The following is a 16,145-nucleotide window of genomic DNA, read 5'->3' as shown; positions in this document are numbered from 1 at the left end:
AGGGTGATTATATTTTGGGAATAACTATTAAAAATAAACATTTTTGTGATTATGTCCTGGGCAGAGTTGAAAATCCTGTAGTGAGACAGGTCATGCAGAATTTGAGTAATACCTGTGGATACCAATTTATCTGTGCACCTGGAGTGGATGGATAAAGTTCTGTACAGGCAGGGGGTTGAGGATGGCCAGAGGAAACCTAGGATAAAAAATTAATGTTGGTCTGCAATAGTAGGTCAGTGCATGGGGAAAAAGTGAAAAAAGAAAAATAATGCAATGGATATCAGTTATGTCTGGCGTGTGCGAGAAAAGGTAAAAATCATCAGAACTATTATTATTTTATAGTAATGCTGCATTAATTGGAGATGGCATCTTAATGGGAGATGGCATGAGTAACTTGGGATGCTAACTGATGTTAATGTGTTGTGGAAGGTAGCTCAATAACCTATTATATTAATAAATACAACTGGATTAAAAAGTGGTGGAGGTAGAGTTGTGATAAATCTATGGAATACAGAGGGCTCCCAATTCATGAAAAATGCTGTGGGAGTCTTAATATGTACACAGATGTATACACGTGTGTTGTTTGTGTGCATCTGATAAAGTAAAAGTTTGTGTGATTTTGGTCCTGGGTATTAAGAGTACAGTGGTGCTTGAAAGTTTGTGAACCCTTTAGAATTTTCTATATTTCTGCATAAATATGACCTAAAACATCATCAGATTTTCACACAAGTCCTAAAAGTAGATAAAGAGAACCCAGTTAAACAAATGAGACAAAAATATTATACTTGGCCATTTATTTATTGAGGAAAATGATCCAATATTACATATCTGTAAGTGGCAAAAATATGTGAACCTTTGCTTTCAGTAGCTGGTGTGACCCCCTTGTGCAGCAATAACTGCAACTAAACATTTCCGGTAACTGTTGATCAGTCCTGCACACTGGCTTGGAGGAATTTTAGCCCATTCCTCCATACAGAACAGCTTCAATTCTGGGATGTTGGTGGGTTTCCTCACATGAACTGCTCGCTTCAGGTCCTTCCACAACATTTTGATTGGATTAAGGTCAGGACTTTGACTTGGCCATTCCAAAACATTAACTTTATTCTTCTTTAACCATTCTTTGGTAGAACAACTTGTGTGCTTAGGGTCGTTGTCTTGCTGCATGACCCACCTTCTCTTGAGATTCAGTTCATGGACATATGTCCTGACATTTTCCTTTAGAATTCACTGGTATAATTCAGAATTCATTGTTCCATCAATGATGGCAAGCTGTCCTGGCCCAGATGCATCAAAACAGGCCCAAACCATGATAGTATCACCACCATGTTTCACAGATGGGATAAGGTTCTTATGCTGGAATGCAGTATTTTCCTTTCTCCAAACATAACGCTTCTCATTTAAACCAAAAAGTTCTATTTTGGTCTCATCCGTCCACAGAACATTTTTCCAATAGCCATCTGGCTTGTCCATGTGATCTTTAGCAAACTGCAGACGAGCAGCAATGTTCTTTTTAGAGAGCAGTGGCTTTCTCCTTGCAGCCCTACCATGCACACCATTGTTGTTCTGTGTTCTCCTGATGGTGGACTCATGAATAGTAACATTAACTGATGTGAGAGAGGCCTTCAGTTGCTTAGAAGTTACTCTGGGGTCCTTTGTGACTTCGCTGACTATTACACACCTTGCTCTTGGAGTGATCTGTTGGTTGACCACTCCTGGGGAGGGTAACAACGGTCTTGAATTTCCTCTACTTGTACACAATCTGTCTGACTGTGGATTGGTGGAGTCCAAACTCTTTAGAGATGGTTTTGTAACCTTTTCCAGCCTGATGAGCATCAACAACGCTTTTTCTGAGGTCCTCAGAAATCTCCTTTGTTCATGCCATGATACACTTCCACAAACATGTGTTGTGAAGGTTAGACTTTAATATATCCCTGTTTTTTAAAATAAAACAGGGTGCCCACTCACACCTGATTGTCATCCCATTGATTGAAAACACCTGACTCTAATTTCACCTTCAAATTAACTGCTAATCCTAGAGGTTCACATACTTTTGCCACTCACAGATATGTAATATTGGATCACTTTCCTCAATAAATAAATGACCAAGTATAATATTGTTGTCTCATTTGTTTAACTGGGTTCTCTTTATCTACTTTTAGGACTTGTATGAAAATCTGATGATGTTTTAGGTCATATTTATGCAGAAATATAGAAAATTCTAAAGGGTTCACAAACTTTCAAGCACCACTGTAACTAGATTTCATTTTGGTGTTGAAAACTTTTGTGAAGCAAAGCACTAACACATTTCAGTGCAAGGGTTGTAGATTTTAAAGAAGGTGAATGTGATTTGGTCCTTTCATCCAAAATTTATCGAAAATTAGCTTTGTGAATGCTGGTACTCTCTGGTGCATGTGTGCGCGCGCACAAGGTTATAGCGGTGTGAAAGTACGTCAACGTTTTAATTGTATAAATCATTTATTGTGTGACATTTGGGACTATTAATTTCATTAGCATTGTGAGATAGAAGGACAGTGCTCAGAAGTTTGTGTATGAGAAGGAATTGTGTGCATGTGTGTCTATGTGTAAAAAGGAGGCAGGGTTCCTGCTGGTGCTCGTCACACTCATCATTCATGAACATAATCCATGAGTGACTAAGAGAAAATTACTAGCAGTTGTCACAGTGATGAATGTATTTGTCATCTTGATCATAAGTCTTTTTTTTTTTTTTTAGAAATCCCTCCACAAATCCCTATGTTTGCTGAACTCCAACCCCAGTGAAAGACAGCGGGAAGCCAGAGTGTAAACAATGAGCATGTGCTTGTGACAAATAAAAATTGACTACATATGATAACCAAATGGGTGTCAAGCGTTTAACCAAATCGCAATGCATCTTAAATCGGCCTCATGTGGTGGTGCAATGATCTCTGCATGAACCAAACAATGGCGCAGTCTAAGCTGATAAAGTTTTTAGGCAGTCATCAAACACTGAAAGTGACATATGATATATATATTCATTTCTTCTCACATACGGCCAGCCAGCGAGGGCCTTTCTGTGTGGAGGTTGCATGTTCTCCGTGTCCGTGTGGGTTTCCTCCGGGTGCTCTGGTTTTCCCCACAGTCCAAAGACATGTAGGTTAGGTTAATTGGTGGCTTTAAATTAACCATAGGTGTGAATGTGAGTATGAATGGTTGTTTGTCTCAGCCAGCCCTGCGATAACCTGACGACTTGTCCAGGGTGTACACCGCCTCTCGCCAATAGTCAGCTGGGATAGGCTCCAGCTTGCCTGTGACCCTGTAGGACAGGATAAGTGGCTACAGATAATGGATGGATGGACGGATGGATTACACACACACACACACACACACACACACAGTGGTTTTTGAAAGTTTGTGAACCCTTTAGAAACTTTCTATATTTCTGCATAAATATGACCTAAAACAACATCACATTTTCACACAAGTCCTAAAAAGTAGATAAAGAGAACCCAGTTAAACAAATAAATGAGACAAAATATTATACTTGGTCATTTATTTATTGAGGAAAATGATCCAATATTGTGTATATATCTGTGAGTGGCAAAAGTATGTGAACCTCTAGGATTAGCAGTTAATTTGAAGGTGAAATTAACTGCTAATCAATGGAATGACAATCAGGTGTGAGTGGGCATCCTGTTTTATTTAAAGAACAGGGATCTATCAAAGTCTGATCTTCACAACACATGTTTGTGGAAGTGTATCATGGCACAAACAAAGGAGATTTCTGAGGACCTCAGAAAAAGTGTTGGTGATGCTCATCAGGCTGGAAAAGGTTATAAAACCATCTTGAAAGAGTTTGGACTCCACCAATCTACAGTCAGACAGATTGTGGACAAATGGAAGCAATTTAAGACCACTGTTACCCTCCCCAGGAGTGGTCGACCAACAAAGATGACTCCAAGACCAAGGCCTGTAATAGTCGGCGAGGTCACAAAGGACCCCAGGGTAACTTCTAAGCAACTGAAAGCCTCTCTCACATTGGCTAATATTAATATTCATGAGTCCACCATCAGGAGAACACTGAACAACAAGGGTGTGCATGGCAGGGTTGCAAGGAGAAAGCCACTGCTCTCCAAAAAGAACATTGCTGCTCATCTGCAGTTTGCTAAAGATCACGTGGACAAGCCAGAAGGCTATTGGAAAAATGTTTTGTGGATGGATGAAACCAAAATAGAACGTTTTGGTTTAAAGGAGAAGCATTATGTTTGGAGAAAGGAAAACACTGCATCCAGCATAAGAACCTTATCCCATCTGTGAAACATGGTGGTGGTAGTATCATGGTTTGGGCCCGTTTTGCTGCATCTGGGCCAGGACAGCTTTCCATCATTGATGGAACAATGAATTCTGAATTATACCAATGAATTCTAAAGGAAAATGTCAGGACGTCTATCCATGAACAGAATCTCAAGAGAAGGTGGGTCATGCAGCAAGACAACGACCCTAAGCACACAAGTCGTTCTACCAAAAAATGGATAAGAAGAATAAAGTTAATGTTTTGGAATGGCCCAGTCAAAGTCCTGACCTTAATCAAATCAAAATGTTGTGGAAGGACCTGAAGCAAGCAGTTCATGCAAGGAAACCCATCAACATCCCAGACTTGAAGCTGTTCTGTATGGAGGAATGGGCTAAAATTCCTCCAAGATGGTGTGCAGGATTGATCAACAGTTACTGGAAATGTTTAGCTGCAGTTATTGCTGCACAAGGGGGGGGGGGGGGGGGGGGTCACACCAGATACTGAAAGCAAAGGTTCACATGCTTTTGCCACTCACGGATATGTAATATTGGATCATTTTCCTCAATAAATAAATAATCAAGTATAATATTTTTGTCTCATTTGTTTAACCGGGTTCTTTTTATCTACTTTTAGAACTTGTGTGAAAATCTGATGATGTTTTAGATCGTATTTATGCAGAAATATAGAAAATTCTAAAGGGTTCACAAACTTTCAAGCACCACTGTCTGTGTGTGTGTGTGTGTGTGTGTGTGTGTATACACAAATTTATACACACACAAAATATATATATTATATATACACACACACACACATACACATATATACATACACATATATATACACACACATATATACATACACATATATATACACACACATACATATACACACACATATATATATATATATATATATATATATATATATATATATATATATATATACACACACACACACACACACACACACACACACACAGTGGGAAGTAAGGAATTTTAAGCAGACCATGACAGAACAGAAAAGTCTGAAATCTTCAGGTCATAAAAAGCATTTTCCCTGACACCCACTTATTCTTGTTTAGTGGACCGAAAGCTACTGAATTCGAATCACAGACTTCCAATTTTATTAGGCTTTTAAAATAGAACAATTAAAGCAAGAAGAAAATGTTATTTTGTGAAGGAAAGGAAACACAGGACCAAACTATAAATATTGGCGGTCAGCGAGCACCTCGGTGTGATCTGTTGTTTGTTTAGCGACAGAATGATGTGACTGTCAGTGCATGGTCAAGATAAACCTGTAGATGGCAGTAATGCAACACTGTGGATGCTAGCTGGTGTAAAACCCAAAAGAAGGTAAACCTGCACATGTGCACATGGACTTCCTTGGTCTGCTTGACCGCACAAAGCAAGTGATTTTATGTATATTATCTGCTAGGGAAGCCCCTCAAATTAAATAACTTTCCAGCCACAGAATGGCCCGGGTTTTTTTTTATTATTTGAAGCCACAAAGAAGCCTTTATTTGTCACACGTACACTCAAGCACAGCCTTAAGCACACAGTGAAATTTAACCTCTGCATTTAACCCATCTAAAGCAGTGAACACACACACACACACACACACACACACACACACACGTGAGCAATGAGCATGCACACACATACCCAGAGCAGTGGGCAGCTATGCTACAGCACCCAGGGAGCAGTTGTGGGTTCGGTGCCCTTGCTCAAGGGCGCTTCAGCCCAACCTCAGGTCATGGCTGACCCATGTTTACCTAACTGCATGTCTTTGAACTGTGGGGGAAACCGGAGAACCCGGAGGAAATCCATGCAGACACGGGGAGAACACGTAAACTCTGAGATATTACAGAGATAAACATATATCACAATGACCAAATTTCAGAGGGAAATAAATTTCATGGATTTTATGAAATCAAAAGGCTGTCTAGCTTTAACCCTCTTACCTTGAAGGTATCCAAGTCTCCTCAGTTAGCTGCTGTTAGCCAGCTCCTCAGCTAGGTGATGTTAGCCGGCTCTCTGGCTAAGCTCTATTAGCAAGGCCCATGGCTAGCAAGTGCAACCAGGCTGGTGCTGATAATTAGCCCTGACTTATTCTGGAGGAAATAGCATCAATAGCACAGCTGTCAACTTTATAGGGTTAAAAGAGTTTGTTTTTGATCAACCAGTGAATAAGCAACACTGCTGCTAAAATGCTATAAACAGCGTTGCCACATAGGGTGATGCCATGATGTAACCACGTCTAGACCAACCCCCAAGCTACTCATTCATTGATTTGTTGAAATCCTGTCAGCCATCAAACTAATGAAACAATCCTAAAAATCTGTTGACAGATACCCAAATTCATCCTGGATCCATGGCTACACTGTTCAACATATCAAATATTCCTTCACAATATAGAATCAGAAAACCCATGACTTCATATACACCAAGTCTGACATGAAGATGAACCATCTAGGAGGAGTATAGCCAAGATAGGTGAAAAAAGCACTTATTCCAGTCAGCAGCTGCACAAAATATAAAACGCTGTTTGCTCCAGTTAGTACGCATACTTGACAAATGTAAATCCTGACGGCGGCATGTATCAATTATGTATATTATAATTCCCGGTAAAATTAAAATCAAAATCTATAATATTGTTAAGGCATTTATATACGTGTGTTGCATACATGGGTTGCTGACATTAAATTCAAAATGAGCATACATTTCTCAAAAAACAATAAAATTTCTCAGTTTCAACATTTGATATGTCTTTGTATTATTTTCAATGAAATATAGGGTTTCCATGATTTGCAAATTATCACTTTCTGTTTTTATTTACAGTATACACAGCGGCCCAACTTTTTTGGAATTGGGGTTGTAGCTGAAATGGGTAAAAAGCCACTCTTTCTGTTGCCAGCTGATGGGAGTCACTCTGAACATCTCTGCATGAAAAGTGGGATTTCCATCAGTAAGCAGCACTGTAAATTGTCATGGAAATGCAAGTTAACAACTGTTCACAGGAGTAGGCAGTCCCAAAAACTACCAGGAACTGCCAGTAATTGACATCAAGGTAGAGCCTAATAAATGAAAATTTTATGAGCTATACAAAGGCAAATCAGGATAGTAGGGGGATTTTTTGACACCACTGGTCCAGAGGTTACACCTTTTTTTCTAAAAAGGTACCATCTCCATTTTAAGAAAATCTGTTATAAATACTAGTGCATCTCAAAAAATTAGAATATTGTGAAAAGTTCAATATTTTCCATCAGTTAAGAAAGTGAAAGTGTTATATATTGTAGACTCATTACACAAACTAAAATGTTTCAAACATTTTTCTATTTTAATTTTAATCAGTATGGCATCTCATCTCATTATCGCTAGCCGCTTTATCCTGTTCTACAGGGTCGCAGGCAAGCTGGAGCCTATCCCAGCCAACTACGGGCGAAAGGCGGGGTACACCCTGGACAAGTCGCCAGGTCATCACAGGACTGACACATAGACAGACAACCATTCACGCTCACATTCACACCTACGGTCAATTTAGAGTCACCAGTTAACCTAACCTGCACGTCTTTGGACTGTGGGGGAAACCGGAGCACCCGGAGGAAACCCATGCAGACACGGGGAGAACATGCAAACTCCGCATAGAAAGGCCCTTGCCGGCCACGGGACTCGAACCCGAACCTTCTTGCTGTGAGGCGACAGTGCTAACCACTACACCACCGTACAGTATAGCATACAGTACAAAAACATAAAAAAAACCTCTCAAAATATTAGAATTGTGAGTTTGAGTAAAACAGTATGAACACAGTGTATCTCTTGGTCTAGTTCAGTACATACAACCACAATCATGGGGAAGACTGCTGACTTGACTGTTGTCCAGAAGATGATCACTGATGCCCTCCACAAGGAGGGTAAGCCACAAAAGGTCATTGCTGAAAAGGGTGGCTGGAAAAGGTGCACAAGCAACAGGGATGGCCGCAGTCTTGACAGGATTGTCAAGAAAAGTTGATTCAAGAACTTGGGAGAGCTTCACAAGGAATGGACTGAGGCTGGTGTCAGTGTATCAAGACCCATCACGAACAGACATCTTCAAGAAAGGGGATACAACTTTCACATTCCTAATATCAAGCTACTCCTGAGCCAGAGACAATGTCAGAAGTGTCTTATCTGGGCTAAGGAGAGAAAGAAATGGACTGTTGCTCAGTGGTCCAAAGTCCTCTTTTCAGATGAAAGTACATTTTACATTTAATTTGGAAATCACGGTTCTAGAGTCTGGAGGAAGAGTGGAGAGGCACAGAATCCAAGGTGTTTGAAGCCCAGTGTGAAGTTTCCACAGCCTGTGATGATTTGGGGTGCCATGTCATCTGCTGGTGTTGGTCCACTGTATTTTATCAAGTCCAAAGTCAACACAGCCATCTACCAGGAGATTTTAGAGCACTTCATGCTTCCATCTGCTGATGAGCTTTTTGGAGATGCTGATTTCCTTTTCCAGCAGGACTTAGCACCTACCCACAGTGCCAAAACTACTACCAAATGGTTTGCTGACCATGATATTACTGTTTGATTGCCCAGCCGACTTGCCTGACCTGAACCCCATAGAGAATCTATGGGGTATTGTCAAGAGGAAGATGAGAAACACCCGACCCAAAAATACAGATACGCTGAAGGCCACTATCAAAGCAACCTGGGCTTCAATAACACCTCAGCAGTGCCACAGACTGATCACCTCCATGCCACACTGCATTGATACAGTAATTCATGGTAAAGGAGCCCCAGCCAAGTATTGAGTGTATAAATGAATATACTTTTCAGAAGTTGGACATTTCTGTATTGTAAATCCTTTTTTTGATTGATCTTGGGAAATATTCTAATAATTTGATATACTGGATTTCTGATTTTCATGAGCTATAAGCCATAATCATCAAAATTAAAACAAAAAAGGCTTTAAATATTTCACTTTACATGTAATGAATATAGAATATATGAAAAAGTTTACCTTTTTGAATTAAATTATGGAAAAAAGGAACTTTTTCAGGCGGCACGGTGGTGTAGTGGTTAGTGCTATCGCCTCACAGCAAGAAGGTCCTGGGTTTGAGCCCTGCGGCCGGCGAGGGCCTTTCTGTGTGGAGTTTGCATGTTCTCCCCGTGTCCGCGTGGGTTTCCTCCACAGTCCAAAGACATGCAGGTTAGGTTAACTGGTGACTCTAAATTGACCGTAGGTGTGAATGTGAGTGTGAATGGTTGTCTGTGTCTATGTGTCAGCCCTGTGATGACCTGGCGACTTGTCCAGGGTGTACCCCGCCTTTCGCCCGTAGTCAGCTGGGATAGGCTCCAGCTTGCCTGCGACCCTGTAGAAGGATAAAGCGGCTAGAGATAATGAGATGAGGAACTTTTTCATGGTATTCTAATTTTTTGAGATGCACTAGTAGATTTAGGCTTAGTATAATTAAAGACTCAAATTGTTGCTTGAGTAGATTTGTCATTTGTAAGGAACTATTTTATGATAAATTACCTTGTATGCAGGGCCGCTGACAGCTTTGGCTGGGCCCGGGACAAAATGCTCTGAATGGGCCCCCCCTAACAACCCCCCCCGGGCCAACCCACACACACACCCACCTCTCTTATCCCAGTCTCTACTCACTCCAACCCTTAAATGACAGGTATTCAAAAACCATTCAACCGGTCAACAACCATTTCATTTTAGCATTTCAACATTTTTACAGTTTTAACATTTCCTTAGTCTGCAACTATTCAGGTGCGAAATGCAATGCGCCGGACTTTTGTTGTGCGTGCGTGCGTACTGTCCAGTGTGAAAAGCAGAGAAGAACACACCGCTCGAGAAACGGCGAGATATGACTGCGGGCTAATGTTAATATTCTTAGCTTCAATCAGATATATGAAACACAATGTTATTAAGCCGTTGTGGTTATGAAATGATTCAATGCCCTGTGCGTTTGATATGGTGTTCAGTGTGACTTGCTCTCCCCTCGTTTGTAACATGAATTGCGTGCCGCGCGTGCCTTGGTTGGGGTTACTTTACAGGGCTGGAAAAAGTTGGCTGTGTCTTACCTGGCTCAGCTGCCCCACTGCCTTTGCTGGTACCTGCTGCATCATCCGAATCTTTTTTAAAATATTTATGCAGTGAGCCCCTGAGTCTCTTGGTTTCTTCCTCTCTTTTTCCCTTTTCTTTTCTGTGCTCCTGACTTGTGCATGTTGGCAAATGGCACACACGCTGATTGTCGAAGCGCTATGATCAAACGATGTCGTTTTTTTTCCCCTTAATCAAAGAGTCAGACCAAACCATTTTTGCATTAGGGGTAGTAGGGGGTTCTTGACGCCTTTTTCAAAGATAATAAAGGCAAAAGATCTAGAAATCATTTATTGAATGCAAATATAGCACATTTCTCCCCAAAATCAACACATTTTGAAATGAAATAAAATAATCGCAACTTCATGAGAGCCCAGTTCTGGGCCCTCCCCATTCCTGGGCCCGGGACAACATACCCGTTTGTCCCCCCCCCCCCCCGTCGGCGGGCCTGCTTGTATGCCACTAGTAATGGTCAATAATGTTGTTTAAAAATACATAAAATCGTTCAATTTAGTTCAAATATTCATTTTAATCAGGGTTTGTTCACTTTTTAAGAGTAAACTCCAAGCATTTTTCAAGCACTTTGCAGGTACCGAAACCAAAAAACTGTAGACTCTCAAAGACTTTATCATCACATCTAAACTATTATATCGAATGCAACTGCATAAAAAAAGTTTACAGAATTCATTTATACACATAAGAATCAATATATATTGATACTTTATTTTACCAGCTGTTCCTATTAAGTTTGATTGGAGGATATACATGTTTTGATTGTGATTTATTTAATGCTTGTTAATTTCCTGAGCAAGAGTGCAACAGAGGACTTTGAACGAGGATTAAACACACACACACACAAAAAAACCCTTCCCTTTTTTGAAATTTTAATGGTGTGAAAATGGACAACTTTTAAGTAATTTAAAAAACAGTTTACGTTTGCATATAAACAGTGAGTACAGCAATATCTGTATCTGTTCAAACAACAAAAATAATTCTCATCTCATTATCTCTAGCCGCTTTATCCTGTTCTACAGGGTTGCAGGCAAGCTGGAGCCTATCCCAGCTGACTACGGGCAAAAGGCAGGGTACATCCTGGACAAGTCGCCAGGTCATCACAGGGCTGACACATAGACACAGACAACCATTCACACTCACACCTACGGTCAATTTAGAGTCACCAGTTAACCTAACCTGCATGTCTTTGGACTGTGGGGGAAACCGGAGCACCCGGAGGAAACCCACGCGGACACGGGGAGAACATGCAAACTCCGCACAGAAAGGCCCTCGCCGGCCACGGGGCTTGAACCCGGACCTTCTTGCTGTGAGGCGACAGAGCTAACCACTACACCACCATGCCCCCCCCCAAAAAAAAAAATTTAAATTAATAAAGTGATCATGTTATCCCTAAAGAATATTTCCATAAGAAAATATCTACGTTTGGAAAAGTTTTAGTGTTCATGGCAACTCATTCAGATCATTTACTTTCTCTGAATCGCCTAGATCTCAAACACTGTGACCACAGTCATCTTTCCTGTTGTCTTGCACAGTGGATGCACTTACCATAGTCAGAGGGAGAGAGATAAGCCATCGCTAACTGCTAAGCTGAAGTAACTATTCAATTTGAATAGCATGTTAACAGCTGTAGGATTAGTACAACGGTGTACTGTATGTATGTAAAAAATAATTATTGTGTTACATTGTATGTATAATAATAATAACTAGACCGGACAATTCCCCGGGGGAAATTGTGAGAGGATGCAGTGCGCGAAGCAATTCGGTCACGCATGTTTGCTGGCCGTGAATGTGTGACCCGCAATGATGTTTCAATGCAATGATTATGTGTGTGCTTGAGACAGCAGCCCCCCCCCCCCGTCACTCACTGCTCCCAGTCGGCATGGCGACGGGCCTGAGAAAGCACAGAGTGACACATAATCTTGTCAATTTTTGGCTGATTTTTGCTCAGGATCAGGCCTCAAACAATGACAAATAACTCGACACCGAAAGCAGCTATTCACAAAATTCTTTCACAGTGAGCGCTAGAAGGGTCTCCTGAATAAACTGATCTAATTTTTTGTCTGTAGTCTTAAAAATGAGGACAGTAGACCGACTTAAAAATGACTGACTTTTCTGTCACGTTTATAATGGGTGTCAATGAGCTAAGACACACAAGGGCTGGAGTTTTCTACTGATTTTTACGAAGAACCAGGCCTCGAACAATGACAAATAACTCGACAACGGAAGCAGCTATTCACAAAATTATTTCACAGTGAGCGCTAGAAGGGTCTCCTGAATAAAATGATGCATTTTTTTGTCTGTAGTGTTAAAAATAACAACACTAGAGCGATTTAAAAATGAGAGACTTTTCTGTCCCGTTTATAATGGGAGTCAGTGAGGCCGCTCACCTGTGCTCTCCTCAGTTTGAGGCTTCTCATTCAAAAACTGTAAATCCTATCGTTTAGGTAGACACATTGTGTGAATCAGGACAAGTTTTCCTACTACTTTTGAGAAAATCATGTCTGTAGAGTGAAATTTGTGGCTGAAAACACAGTTTAAGCGAGAAAGTTTGAGCTTTTTTTTCAAGCTGTCTACACTCTGAATTAACGAGCTGCACTGGTGTGTAACGCAATAGACACCCATTCAAAAGCCAGATTTTCTCCCGGAACCCACATGGCGTTTGAGCCGGGACTGATCCGAAAGTGTAGAACCTAGCAGAAAAATTGAATGCCAGATCCACAGAGGAGAAGTTTTCCTACGTTTTAGAGTTTGAATCACGTCTCTAGGTGAAAGCATGCCAGAGCAGCGGACGTTTGAAAAACGTTGAAAAAGTGCTTTTTTTCAATTAATTCCATAGAAATGAATGGGGTTTTTTGGGGCGATTTTTTCACGACTATGTCGCGAAAAAATCGTATTCTGTAGAGAAAAGTAATAGCATAGCAAGTCCGATCGAGCCGCACGTTTTGATATATTGTTTGTCTGTGTGCGACGTATGGTTATTGAGTTATTCGAAATCAAAATTTGCGTAGGAGGAAGAAGAATACGGAAGAAGAAGAAGAAGAAGAAGAAGAAGAAACACGTAGAAGAACAATAGTTGCAGTGCTTTGCACTGCAACCTATGGGCTCCCCTAGGGGAGCCCATAGGTTGCTGTGCTGCAGCACTGCATCCTAATAAGAAGAAATACGTAGAAGAACAATAGTTGCAGTGCTTTGCACTGCAACCTATGGGCTCCCTAGGGGAGCCCATAGGTTGCTGTGCTGCAGCACTGCATCCTAATAATACAGTTCTGTGTGGGGGGGGTATATTTCAAGAAATAACTCAATTTCTAACATATAAAGCATAAATCTACAAGAAAAATCGCAAAGATTTCTGATGATATAAAGTCATACATTTGCAAGAAAAACTAGACCGGACAATTCCCCGGGGGAAATTGTGAGAGGATGCAGTGCGCGAAGCAATTCGGTCACGCATGTTTGCTGGCCGTGAATGTGTGACCCGCAATGATGTTTCAATGCAATGATTATGTGTGTGCTTGAGACAGCAGCTGTCATGAAGAAGAGCTATTCAAGAGTATAAACAAAGTGACTACAGGCGGAAATTAGCATGTACTGCTATAACCTGGGACAGACATCTGTCCTTACCACAAGGATAATGTTTAATTTGTGCACTGTCCCTTTTAAAAATAAAATAAACTCTAAACTCTAAGAAGAGTGTTTGTAGTTTGTAGTATGTACGAACAGAAGTGTTCCTAATAAAGTGGGCGGCTAAGGTGAAGTGTCATGCCGACCGAGGCCGTTTTTTTTTCACAAAAAAAAGAAATTCACAAAATTCTTTCACAGTGAGCGCTAGAAGGGTCTCCTGAATAGACTGTGAGAGACTTTGTCATGTTTATAATGGGTGTCAATGAGCTAAGTCACACAAGGTATGGAGTTTTCTACTGATTTTTACGAAGAACCAGGCCTCGAACAATGACAAATAACTCGATAACGGAAGCAGCTATTCACAAAATTCTTTCACAGTGAGTGCTAGAAGGGTCTCCTGAATAAAATGATGTATTTTTTTGTCTGTAGTGTTAAAAATAACGACACTAGAGCGATTTAAAAACGAGTGACTTTTCTCTCACATTTATAATGGGTGTCAATGAGCTAAGACACACAAGGTCTTGAATTTTGTGCTGTGTTTTACTACGGAACAGGCCTCGAACAATGACAAATAACTCGACAACGGAAGCAGCTATTCACAAAATTCTTTCACAGTGAGCGCTAGAAGGGTCTCCTGAATAAAATGATGTATTTTTTTGTCTGTAGTGTTAAAAATAACGACACTAGAGCGATTTAAAAACGAGTGACTTTTCTCTCACGTTTATAATGGGTGTCAATGAGCTAAGACACACAAGGTCTTGAATTTTGTGCTGTGTTTTCCTACGGAACAGGCCTCGAACAATGACAAATAACTCGACAACGGAAGCAGCTATTCACAAAATTCTTTCACAGTGAGCGCTAGAAGGGTCTCCTGAATAAAATGATGTAATTTTTTGTCTGTAGTGTTAAAAATGACGACACTAGAGCAAGTTAAATATGAGTGACTTTTCTGTCCCGTTTATAATGGGTGTCAATGAAGCCTCTCGGCTGCCCTCTTCTCAGTTTGAGGCTTCTCATTCAAAAACCGTAAATCCTATTGTTTAGGTAGACACATTGTGTGAATCAGGACAAGTTTTCGTACTACTTTTGAGAAAATCATGTCTGTAGAGTGAAATTTGTGGCTGAAAACACAGTTTAAGCGAGAAAGTTTGACCTTTTTTTTGAAGCCGCCTACACTCTGAGCTTAACGAGGTGCACTGGTGTGTAACGCAATAGACACCCATTCAAAAGCTGGATTTTCTCCCGGAACCCACATGGCGTTTGAGCCGGGCCTGATCCGAAAGTGTAGAACCTAGCAGAAAAGTTGAATGCCAGATCCACAGAGGAGAAGTTTTCCTACGTTTTAGAGTTTGAATCACGTCTCTAGGTGAAAGCATGCCAGAGCAGCGGATGTTTGAAAAACGTTGAAAAAGTGCTTTTTTTTCAATTAATTCCATAGAAATGAATGGGGGTTTTTTGGACCATTTTTTCGCGACTACGTCGCGAAAAAATCGTATTCTGTAGAGAAAAGTAATAGCATAGCGAGTCCGATCGAGCCGCACGATTTGATTTATTGGTTGTCTGTGTGCGACGTACGGTTTTTGAGTTATTCGAAATCAAAATTTGCGTAGGAATAATAAGAAGAAGAGAAGAAGAAATACGTAGAAGAACAATAGTTGCAGTGCTTTGCACCGCAACCTATGGGCTCCCCTAGGGGAGCCCATAGGTTGCTGTGCTGCAGCACTGCATCCTAATAACTCATTCTCTGAGATTAAAGTTGTACATTTACAAGAAAAAAACTAGTAAATATGAAATAGCAAAAAATGGAAAAAAAAAAGTGTTGTTTTCTCCCAAGAAACCCCATCACTTCACTTTGCAAAGCTGGATCAACATCACCACACCACAGAAACCATGGCTGAGCTGAGAGTTACAGGCAAGGTCGTCTTTCCCCCTTGATCATGCAATATAAAACAAAAAAAACACCACAAGATTTTCAACTACATTTCCCAGAACGCACTACAGTCATCTGACATGAATCTGATGAACCGTCTAGTAGTAGTATTTCAAAATGTAACATCAAAATGCACAAAATCCAAAATACCTCACTCCCTGTTGGGCTAATGCAATATAAATTACAAATGTGCTCCTCTTGGAGACCCATATGTGTACCAAA

At 40.7% G+C, this 16,145-nt stretch overlaps 1 protein-coding gene across 19 annotated transcripts in view; it reads right to left on the bottom strand.

The window, feature by feature from the left end:
* Nucleotides 1-16,145, bottom strand: part of rapgef6 (Rap guanine nucleotide exchange factor (GEF) 6) — a 721,150-nt gene that overhangs the window by 460,586 nt on the left and 244,419 nt on the right. The window lies entirely within an intron of this gene.

This window comes from Neoarius graeffei, chromosome 12 (genome assembly GCF_027579695.1).
Source record: "Neoarius graeffei isolate fNeoGra1 chromosome 12, fNeoGra1.pri, whole genome shotgun sequence".
In the NCBI taxonomy this organism is placed as follows: Eukaryota; Metazoa; Chordata; class Actinopteri; order Siluriformes; family Ariidae; genus Neoarius; species Neoarius graeffei.
The sequence above is the reverse complement of the archived record's forward strand: the minus strand, read 5'-3'. Positions and strand labels throughout refer to the sequence as shown.